Here is a 12,089-nt window from a genome sequence, read left to right as displayed (position 1 = left end):
TAAATATTAGAATGAATGGAACTATTTTTAATAGATCGACGTAAATTCTCGCATTCGCTGACGATATAGTTATAGTGGGCAGAAGTATGAGAGATATGGTGCAGTGTTTTACAAGGCTTGCGGACGCGGCAAGTGAATTAGGACTTGTGGTAAAAGGAAAAAACCAAATATATGTTGGTTTCTAAAACCTCATGAAATGTCCAACAGAGAATTCAAATTAACAATCACACCTTTGAGCAAGTCAAGGAATTCACATATCTTGGATCGCTAGTAAACTCAATAAATACGACAAGCGATGAAATAAAAAGACGCATAGCAATAGCAAACAGAACTGTTCACGGTCTCCATAAACATTTAAAAAATAAAAATATAAAACGTACAGTAAAGCTCAATATATACAAGACCTTAATAAGACCGATTTTGATATATGGAGCTAAAACATGGACCCTATTTTTGAGAGAAAAATTCTTAGAAAGATTTTTGGGGCAGTAAATGAAAATGGGCTATGGCGTCGAAGATACAACTTTGAACTGTATCAGTTATAGACCGATCCAGATATTGTGAAATTCGTTAAAGTGCAGAGACTTAGATGGGCTGGTCACATTGCTAGGATGTCAGATCACGAATACACTAAGAGATTAACATTTTCCAAACCAGAGGGCACAAGAAGTAGAGGACGACCACGAAGAAGGTGGATTGATGATGTGGAAGAAGACCTAAAGATTCTAGGGGTCAGAAGATGGAGGGAAGTTGCCAGGAATCGACAGGAGTGGCGACTTCTTTGTGAGCAGGCCAAGATCCACAACGGATTGTCGAGTCACTTATGATGATGAAGATAACATCCAAGCAGATCTAGGTCGATGAAAGACCGAATAAATTAAAAAAAAGCTGTACAGTCAGCCAGGACCCACCTAGGGTTGTAACGCTACGTGATGATTATGAACGTTGCGTTTTTATAATATTTCTCTGTAAATATTATTTATGAAAATAACGAACACAAGAAAATTACTAAGACAAAAATACAAGACCCGACAGAAGAAACAATAGAAAGAGTAAAAAAACTAAATAATATTAAATACGCAAGATAAACCAACCTGAGTACCAGCTCAAATACGGAAAGAAGGAGGAGCAAATAACAAAAAATAATAGTTTAAAAAAATATTAGTTATCAAATACCTAGGAGCAAAAATCACCAACGACAACAAAGTGGAACGAGAATTTTAAATTCGAATAATGCCACGAAATTCGAATTCTTTAAAATGTAACATCTAATGTTGCCCAGCAAGCAAGCAATAGTGATTTAACCCAGCCTGAGAGACTTGCTCACCCCTTGAGAATAAGGCTTTGGCCACACGCGCAATTTTTTACGGCGCGATAATTTACGGCGCGATAATTACGGCGCCCATTGGTTTGACTAGCTCCTCCACCAATTTTAGATGAAATCATTTCATCTAAAATTGGTGGAGGAGGTAGTCAAACCAATGGGCGCCCTAAATTATCGCGCCGTAAAAAATCGCCCGTGTGGCCAAAGAGTAACATTCGGGTGATACAATTCATTGTATCATTCACCATATCTTTCATAAAATGTGGTAAAAGATTAACAATTTCTGCAAAGTGAAAGAAATACGAGGTGAAAAATTTTGGCAAAATACGATGAAAGCCTCGGAGTAGGTTGTCGCTTTTTCGCGGTCTTCCTCTATGCGTGACAGTATTAATCACTTATATAATCTAACGAAAGTATCATAAATGCCTCCAAATGAGAACACCATGTAGGTAAAGAAGCTAATTCGGCCATTTTTGTCTTTTCATGAAATGGAATATCTCTTTAAAAACTTGCGATATAGCGATAGCACGAAGGCACGAAGGTCAACAATTCAAGGTAGATCTTAGTTTAGATACAATTGTGGAAAACATCGGCGCACTCATAAAAATATGCATGAATGATAAATATAGACAGAAATAAAGGAGATCAATTATTATAATCCATCTATAAAGTATCCGGAATTTTATATTTTTCCTAATTTTAATAGATTTCCTTTTTGTAACATTTTAAGACAAAAGTAATGCATCAAGTAGGTTGTGCCGATAGTAGGTTATGGACAAAATCGCATGACAACACCATCTGTTAAATATTGTTCTTTGTAAACAGACTTAAGGTTTGTGAAATAATGTCGCAAGTAGAAAAAAGAAAAGTGGTGGAATATTTGTATAGAAAGGGTCCGAAACGTTAAACTATTAGTGCAATTGACTGAACTCGGAAAAAGTGCAGTGTATGAGACAATAAATGGATAAAAAATGGCATCGACATGAGACATACACATACAGTTTCGGGTAGATCGCCTAAGATTCGCGGAAACAATCTATATGCTTTAGTGGCTTTAGGACAACAAAATCCGCGCCTAGGATTTCGAAAATTTGGAATTTGGAAATCAACGAAAAATAAAAGTGTGCCCAGAAACTGTCCGCATGTCACTGAAAAAGCAAGGAATATCAAGGAATCCAAAAAAAATCTCTACAATGAGACCTCTTCAAAGGCAACGAAGAATATATTTTTGTCAACGTTTTCGAGAAGATAATTTTAATAATGTCTTTATATCTGATGAAAGTTGTTTCCAGCTTGGTGCAAATCATTTAAAAGTCCTATCAAGTGAAAATGTTTCCGTTAAAATTTCCAAATTTCCCACTAAAATAATGGTTTGGGGAGCAATATCTCAGCGTGGTGCTACACCTCTCTGTAAAGTTAATGGTACTGTTGATAGTGCGAAATATTGTGACATCCTAAATGGTTTTTTTCTTGAAACGGCTCATGTTTTATATCCAGAGGGGTGGCGTTTTCGGCAAGATAATGCAAGATGTCATACTTCTGCTTATACTCAAACTTGGATGCAAGAACACGAATTGGCAACAATTCCGTGGCCAGCAGCATCTCCAGATCTTAGTCTCATTGGAAACATATGGGGACTGATGAAGATTGAAGTGGAACGAGCAGCGCCACAAAATAAAGAAGGTTTGATTCGGTCAGTTTTACAGGCCTGGAACACCATTACCGAAAATTATGGCCTTGACTTAGTTTCGGGTGTACCTGGATGTTTAGTTAAGTGTTTAGATTTAAATGGAGGTTGCATAAGTAAATGAGATGAACTATTTGTTGAAATTTTATATTTCAAGTGATAGAAATAAATACCGTAAAATTATAATTCTGCTTTCTGTTTTCCGGAAACTTTCTAGACGGACTATATTTATTAAATCACGATACATTTATAGTTCGGATTTCGAAACGGATTGGGAACACGAGAAGCTCTTTTTGAATTAAATATGTTAACAGGACGGAAACTAAAATAAGGATCGAGAAGGCAAGATCAGCTTTCGTCAAAATGAAAAAAATCTTTAACAGCCACGATATAAAATTGGAAATAAAAGTTCGTTTATTAAAATGCTACGTATTCTCCGTTCTTCTATATGGCGTGGAGTCATGGACCTTAACTGAAGCATCACTGAAGAGACTCGAAGCATTTGGGATGTGGTGTTATAGACGCATGTTGGGGATTTCCTGGATAGACAGAGTTACCAACGAAGAAGTTCTACATAGAATGGGTAAAGAGCGCAAACTAGTCGTAACCATAAAACGTCGCAAACTGGAATACCTGGGCCATATAATGCGCAATGAACAACGATATGACCTACTTCGGACCATACTTCAAGGTAAAGTGCATGGGAAAAGAGGCCCAGGACGAAGAAGAATATCCTGGCTGCATAACCTGCGAAAATGGTTTAACTTAACCACTACCGGACTTTTCATGGCAGCAGTCAACAAAGTCAGAATAGCCATATTAGTGTCCAACATCCGTAACGGATAGGTACCATAAGAAGAAGAATGTTAACACAACGATGCAAAGACATGAATGTAGATGAGTATGCATGTTTTATTGATTATCGAAAAGCATTTGACTGCGTTAACCATGAAAATATGATCGAAATTTTAAGAACTGTAATTGACGATCAAGTCATGCGAATTATCTCAGAACTATATTGGCACCAAACAGCAACAATTGAAATAGACCACACAACATCCGACGATATATAAATCCGACGAGGGGTGCGACAGGGTTGCGTCTTATCACCGCTATTATTTAATCTGTATTCTAAGTATATTTTCAGAGAAGCATTAGACGAGGTCCAAGGTGGAATCAAGAATAACGGAACCAGCATAGACAACATCAGGTACGCCGATGATACCATCCTAATAGCAGGCAACACACAAAAACTACAAAATATAAAAAATGCGGTAGTTTGTCCTAGCGAAATGTTTGGTTTACACTTAAACGTTTCCAAACCTAAAATTTTAGTATTCTCAAAGATACCAATAAACGTACATTTGTATGTCAAGGGACAAATAATAGAGCAGGTAATAGACGGAGAGGCAGCGCTGAAAAATCTCTTTGAATTTACTAAAGCTAGATTTTCACAGTTGATTACTGTGAGTGTGTAGAGAAACATACTGCGGTCGGTCAAGCGAAACATAGAACAGGGGTTACTGAGAGGGTATCAAAGTTGCTTTCCTACGAAGGTAATTAAATCCATTTACTAAGGCTGAAAATCAGTACACACATTCTAAATTAAATATAAATAAAAGTTATTATAGTCGGTCAGCTGTATGACGGGACAGAGCCGGTCGGTCGGCCCCAATAGTCGATTGAGGAAATGAAGCATTTTGGCTCGCAATTTTTTCATCCAGCATGGATTTACTTGAAATTTCCACAGAAGGTAGGGAATAGTCCAGGGATTATTTTCTATATCATACCGCTATCATACGCTAAAACCTTGGGGTTGGTTGCCACCCCATCTCGTGGGTGGGAATTTTTTATTACATTTTAACCATATAATTCGATGGAAAAAGTGATTCTAAGAAAAAAATGTTTTTTACATTTTCTTCGTAAAACTAATATTTTTCGAGTTATTCGCGCTTGAACATAACAGTTTTTCGACGAAAAAATCGACTTTTTAGAGGGTTTCTTGAGAATACCTCGAAAAATATACCTTGAGAATACCTCAAAAAACTGTAGATATTAAAATTGTTTCTTTTAGTAACGCTAACCAAATTATTTTCCAATAATATTTTTAAGACCAATACAAACCGAGATACGGCATGTTAAAGGTTAGCTTTTTTGTCAAATGCATAATTTGAAATATTCAAAGCCAAATAAAGGGAAAAATTGCATTTTTTCGAGGAAAACTTAAATAATCTTTTTTTAAGTATGTAATTTGACATTTCAAAGAAAAATAATAAAAAGTTTCTAGCATGAAAATTAAGCGACTTATAATCAAAAAAATGTCGGTACTTTCACCTTTTACTTCAAAATATCCCCGAAAATACTGAAGGTACGAAAAAAATTATAAACTTCTAAACTGTAGCTTTTTTAATGACCAAAATTACCCGGTCCATAGATTTCCAATACAGTGAATAGTTAGCCAGATACAGCTGTTTAAAACCTCTTTTTACCAGCAAACACCCCCTTATTCGAGCCCTTTAAACCCGCCCCAATTAAAAATTGAGAGATCTTACGGAATTTAATTTACACAATCTTATAGCTCTTTAAAAATCCCAAAAAATCATTTTTGAAGAAACTTTTTATCGCCAAAAATATATAAAATATTTTTCGAGGTATTCTCAAAAAACCCTCTCAAAAAATCGATTTTTTCGTCGAAAAATGTTATATTCAAGCGCGAATAACTCGAAAAATATTAGTTTTACGAAGAAAATGTAAAATACATTTTTTTCTTAGAATAGCTTTTCCCAGCGAATTACATGGTTAAAATGTAATAAAAAATTCCCACACCCGAGATGGGGCGGCAACCACCCCCAAAGTTTTAGCGTATGATAGCGGCATGATATAAAAAATGATACTTGGACTATTCCCTACCTTCTGTGAAAATTTCAAGTAAATTTATGCTGGACGAAAAAATTGCGAGCCAAAATGCTTCATTTCCTCAATCGACTATTGGGGCCGACCGACCGGCTCTGTCCCGTCATACTGCTGACCGACTCTGATAACTTTTATTTATATTTAATTAAGAATGTGTGTAGTGATTTTCAGCCTTAGTAAATGATTTAATTACCTTCGTAGGAAAGCAACTTTGATACCCTCTCAGTAACCCCTGTTCTACGCAGGGTCACTTTATCCATTAGACAATATAGGAAGTTGACTAGGGCGGCACATTATGAGAGGGCGGCAAAAATACTTTACAAAAAATATTTGTATATAGACATAATGGATCTAAGTTATGTCATTAAAGAGTATGAAGCTCTTTCAAATTACTTTACCGCAAAGAAGCCAAAAAATTGTCCCAAATAAAACATACAAAAAAATAAGAAAGAGAAATTCAATTTGACGAGGGGGCCGATGATCAACTAAAGTTTTCAGCTAGTGATGAGATGAAAATCCACACATTCTATGTTATAATCGACACTTTGATAAGAGACCTGAATAGACGTCTGGAATATTATCGACTTATTTATCAACGTTTTCGTGTTATTAACAGATTTGCCAAAATTAAGCAATGAAGAAAAGCTGAAAATCTGATACAAAATAAAGACGACCAAGATACATCATTCATACATGGATGCATTCACTTAAAGGGTCATTTGGATACCACAATAAAATCACCACTTGACATATCTTAATATTTAAAGAAGAGTTAGTGCAGTCACTGAACGTGGATATGAGCTATTACCTCCGATTTCGTTGAACCTCTATCGATTTGCATGAAAATTGGTGAGTGGTTAGAAGAAAAAAAAGTGACAAAGTCTCAAGGAAAAAAGGTGACATAGCGTCAACTTGCGCTTTTACCCTGGGGATGGATGCCACCTCTTCTCGGGGCTGAAAATTATTTTATTAGAAATATCCCCAGAATTCGATAGAGGGACAAATTCTAAGCATAATTTGTTACATAAAGTTATTAAAATAAATTAATACTTTTTGAGTTATTAAAGATCAAATATTTTAATTTTTCGTGAGAAAAATGCATGTTTTTTACCGATTTTTCATAAATAACTCAAAAACTATAAGATTTTACAAAAAAGTTATTATTACCAAAATTAAAGCTAATAGAAAACGAAATAAATTCCTTAGTGGAAAAACCTTTTAATTTTAAGTAAAAGTGAGTTATAGGTAACTGAATGTATATTTTTTTCGGCGAGTACCCAAATCTAAGTATTCAAGCTTAAATAACGGAAAAATGATGCATTTTATAATAACATAATCTTATTAAACAAATTACACCTTTTTTTCAAAAATATGCATTCTAAACTGGTCAAAATTGTTGAAATCATTACTTATCCTAATATAACGAAATTCTTCTAAGGATTACTATAAATTTTGATTTTTGTATAACAATTTTGAATAACTCAAAAAGTATTGATTTATATTAATAACTTTATATAACAAATTTTGCTTAGAGTCTCTCTATCGATTTATGGTATTATTTTTTTTACCCCCACCTAAAGTGGTAGTTTTCACCACCACAGTGAAAGCGCAAGTTGGCATCATGTCACCTTTGTTCCTTGAAGTATTTTCTAACTACTCATTAATTTTCATGAAAATCGATGGAAGTTCAACAAAATCGGAGGTGAAAACCTTCAGTGACTGTACTAAGTGGATTGAAAGATATTTTTCTTAATTTTGACATTGATTTGCACATTTATTTGTGCTTCCCAGTTGCCAACGTGTCTGCTGAAAGGTCATTTTCGAAAATGTCAAGAATAAAAAATAATTTCCCATCAAGTAGGTATGACGCAAGAAAGTGTAACAATTTGTCGATTATGTCAAGAACAAATTTTTTTTTGAAAAGTCTTTTTTGAAAAGAAGTCTCTGATGTGATCGAACTGGAATGACAATTTTTTCTATTGTAGGTATATACCTAAACATCGTAGTTTAAATCCATTTTTAGTGTATTCTTATTTAAATAAAAATTTCTGCAATTTTTTTTTTCGCCAAAATGGTACATGTTTTAGGGCGGCTACTAGAGAATTGCCTAGGGCGTCAATTGACCTAAACGCGGCCCTGGTTCTACGTTTTGCTTGACCGACCGCAGTATATTTATGTACACAATCACATAAATCAACTGTGAAAAATCTAGCTTTAGTAAATTCAAAGAGATTTTTCAGCGCTGCCTCTTGGTCTGTCCATAAAATATTTGGGAGCAAAAGTCAATAACCAGTGTAACCAAAAAAAAAATGAAAAAAATCTTATCAAGAATCGAACAAGCGAGGAAAACAAACATGAACATGAAAACATTTTTTGTAAGATCAGACCTTAGCATGGAGCTCAGAATCCGAATGATCAGATGTTGTGTGTTTTCTGTCTTGCTATATGGCTGTGAAAGTTGGACAATGGACTCTGAAACAGAAAAGAGTATAGATGCCTTCGAGATGTATAGACGGATGCTGAGAATTCCATGGATACAAATAGTTTCTAACAATGAGGTACTTCAGCGCATGAACAAACAAAAAGAATTACTAAGAATAATCCCAGAAAGAAAAATACCATACATGGGCCATGTGTTGAGAGGGGCCATATGAACATGAATTACTTCAAATCATATTGGAAGGTAAAGTACAGGGCAAAAGATCAGTAGGAAGACCTCAGAACTCATGACTGAAAGAACTGAGAAGATGATTTGACCGCTCAGCCGCAGAAATTTTTCGTGCAGCAGTTTCCAAAACTACAATTTCCATTTTGATCGTCAACCTTCAAAAGAAGACGGCGCACTAAGAAGAAAAAGATACATGTATCTAGTTAACATCAATAAAAAAAAGGAGAGTAGTAAGGTAGTTAGCAGCAGTCAACTAAAACAGTAGAATATTCGATAAAAATAAGGGTTTAAATTTGAGATTGTAAACAGTTCAAATTCCTTTGTCAGTCGTTGGCGAATCGTTAATGATTCAAAGTTATGTATGTATATCAAAACAATAGTCATAATTCTGAGAATAAAAGCTGATATGTTATCTTATGTGTTCATGTTACCAGAATTAATCTGAATGTGTCTTCAGGGACCACAATTCTGTTTATGGTGCTTCCTATATTAACCACTGGATATACACTATCCTCAATATTCATTACGTAGGTGTGTCGTTTGTTTCTCATAGTATTTATAACAATTCTTATCTATTATAATGATTAATTATTGCAATAAGATTAGTTAAACAGGAAGATGATTAATTATCCCATTGATTGCATTAGCAAACTATTTGAATGATTATACAGGGTGTCCAGAAACTCGACAAACGAAGACAGGAGATTTCTCAGATCATTTTAACACAATTTAACCCAATTCACCTAGTCCGAAAATGTTTAATAAAGGAGCTGGAGCTATTTGAAAATGGCGTCTGGTAATTAGTTTTTCTTAAATATCTCCAGAACGCTTCTATTTAGAAAAAACGAAAATTGGTACGCATATTTTGTCTTCCAGAGATAAGTCGATTCCATCCATTGCGAATTTCTAGTACCGGTTATAGGCGTCCGTTTTGGGTAGGGCAACGGTTATTTTATTGCATAACTTTTTTGTCTTTAATTTTTGAGCATTTTTGACTCTGGATTATTAAATTGTGGGATGTTTTAGTACTAAAAGGTACTCTCGCTTTAAATCGATAGAATACACCGTTTTCCAGAAAAAACGATTTGAAAATTTTTTGTTTCTTGAATTTAAAAAAAATTCCAAAAAGAAACTAATTAGAAAAACAAAAACTGGTACGTTTATTTATATTCCAGAGATGAATCGATTTCATTAATTGCGAATTTCTAGTACCGGTCATATGCGTCCGTTTTGGGTAGGTCAATGGTTATTTTATTGCATAACTTTTTTGTCTTTAATTTTTAAACATTTTTGACACTAGATTATTAAATTATGAGGTATTCTAGTGCTAAAAGATACTCTTGCTTTAACTTGATAAAAAACACCGTTTTTTTTGAAAAATTTTTTCAATAATTTTTCAAATTCAAGAAATGAAAAATTTTCAAATCGATTTTTCTAGAAAACGGTGTGTCTTACCGACTTAATGCAAGAGTACCTGTTAGTACTAGAATACCTCACAATTTAATAATCCAGAGTCAAAAATGCTTAAAAATTAAAGACAAAAAAGTTATCCGATAAAATAACCGTTGTCCTACCGAAAACGGACGCTAAGACCGATACTAGAAATTCGAAATAAATGGGATCGATTTTTCTCTGGAAGACAAATATGTGTACCAATTTTCGTTTTTCTAACTAGAAGCGTTCTGGAGTTTTTTAAGAAAAACTAATTACAAGGCGCCATCTTAAAAGAGCCCTAGCTCCCTTAGGAAGCGTTTTCGGACTAGGCGAATTTGGTTAAATTGTCTTAAAATTATTTGAGGAATTTCTTGTCTTCGTTTGTCGGTAGGGTTTCTTGACACCCTGTATATTATAATATTTCTAGAATGTATGTTTTTGGTTTTGTGTGGCATAACGACATAATGTGAAATATTTATTTTATCTATACCTTGTATACCTAATTATAATTATGTATATACCAACTATCAATTTATATTAGTTATCGTTGTTTCTTTTTTCTCTATTCTCCTATTTCTTGGTTAAATTTGTCGACTAAAAAGGTAATGAAGTTTTTAATATTTTTAATAATTTGTCATATTCCTTGCCATATTGATCGCCAACCTCAATAGAGAAGCCACTTAGGAGGAGGAGGTCATATTCCTATTTTTTTAATAGTTTTTACTCATGCTAGATGTTTTCTACTTTTGTAGAAAATTGTAAATTTTATTTATCTACTTTTTGTTTTTTCCACAATTCCTGAACCTGAAACCTGAGACAGTGCAATTAATTCAGTCAATTTATACTCTACGAACCCCGTAGTGGGAAAGTTTTGGGGTAGTTCTGATTTCTTTCGTTATATATGTATTTTGGGCTGCTGAATCTGAATATGAGGTTTGCGGACAAAATTTCGTGACGAAACAAAAATGTCTGCTTTTTTCTGCTTTTCTGATTAAATCTCGAAAACTATCAACTTTTAGTAAATGGTCTGTCAACAGAAATTAAAGCACTTAAAATTCTCTACAAATATCACTATTTACTTTTTTTTCAGACGCACCGTTCGGTCTAAACTGCAAGTTGAACATTGCCAATTTTTAACGGTCTCTGCAAAACCTACTTTATTTTTATTAGAGTGCTGTTATTCTCCTAGTTTCTACTAGTGGAACTATTATCAAATTATTTGGTCAAATGTCATTCGGCATGTAACTTGCTTCAATGATTTAGTTTTCTCTACTCCCTTCAACAATGCTGTAAATATTGTATCATAATCACTTGGAGGAGCGTTAATGAATGGCTGGTAAACAATAAATGTTAGTTCATATGGTATGTCTCTTGTGACAGCTTCCATGAATCCACTCCCTCCTAAGAGGCCAGGAATGTCTCTGTTTTTTCCATAGAGCCACAGAAGATCAGGCACAGATGGAGTCACAGTTTCAGTTGGTGTGAACATTCCCTTCGGATCTGTTATCTTGATTTCTGACAAACCTTGAGGTTTTGTCATTTTAAAATGAATTAGTTGAACAGCTCCCTGACTTTCATAAACTTCAAGCGCGGGTTTCGCTTTTAACCGAGGAATGGATTGGCTAGGGGCTACTGCATGTCTTGGTGCAATACAAGAAATGCCACCCATGACGTGAAAAGTGTGGTATTCGTCGATTGTATGTACGTTAAAATCATCGTTTTCGTACACCTGCTGTGCAGGGCAGCTTCGGCATAGAATGAACAAAACCCCAAAGAGGAAACTGCATCAACCAATTTTCTTGAGCCGTACTTTTTGTAGAGAAACACGTCCAACCCTACAAGGATTGGTGAGACTAATGATCTGGGCCTTACTGCCGCTACTAGACTATGAGCAAGCTCGTTACTTTTCTTCTTCCAGTTATCATACTCCCCACGTTTTTTATAAAGTACAATTTTTTCCATAAATGTACGTAGTGTTTCAGGAATGAGTTCTTCATTTCATCAAGCGTCGTCCAAGATTTTATAACCTCTATCTTTGAAACAAACTACTGACTTCTTGTTTT

Source organism: Diabrotica virgifera, chromosome 3 (genome assembly GCF_917563875.1).
Source record: "Diabrotica virgifera virgifera chromosome 3, PGI_DIABVI_V3a".
Classification (NCBI taxonomy): Eukaryota; Metazoa; Arthropoda; class Insecta; order Coleoptera; family Chrysomelidae; genus Diabrotica; species Diabrotica virgifera.
Note: the sequence above shows the minus strand (reverse complement) of the source record.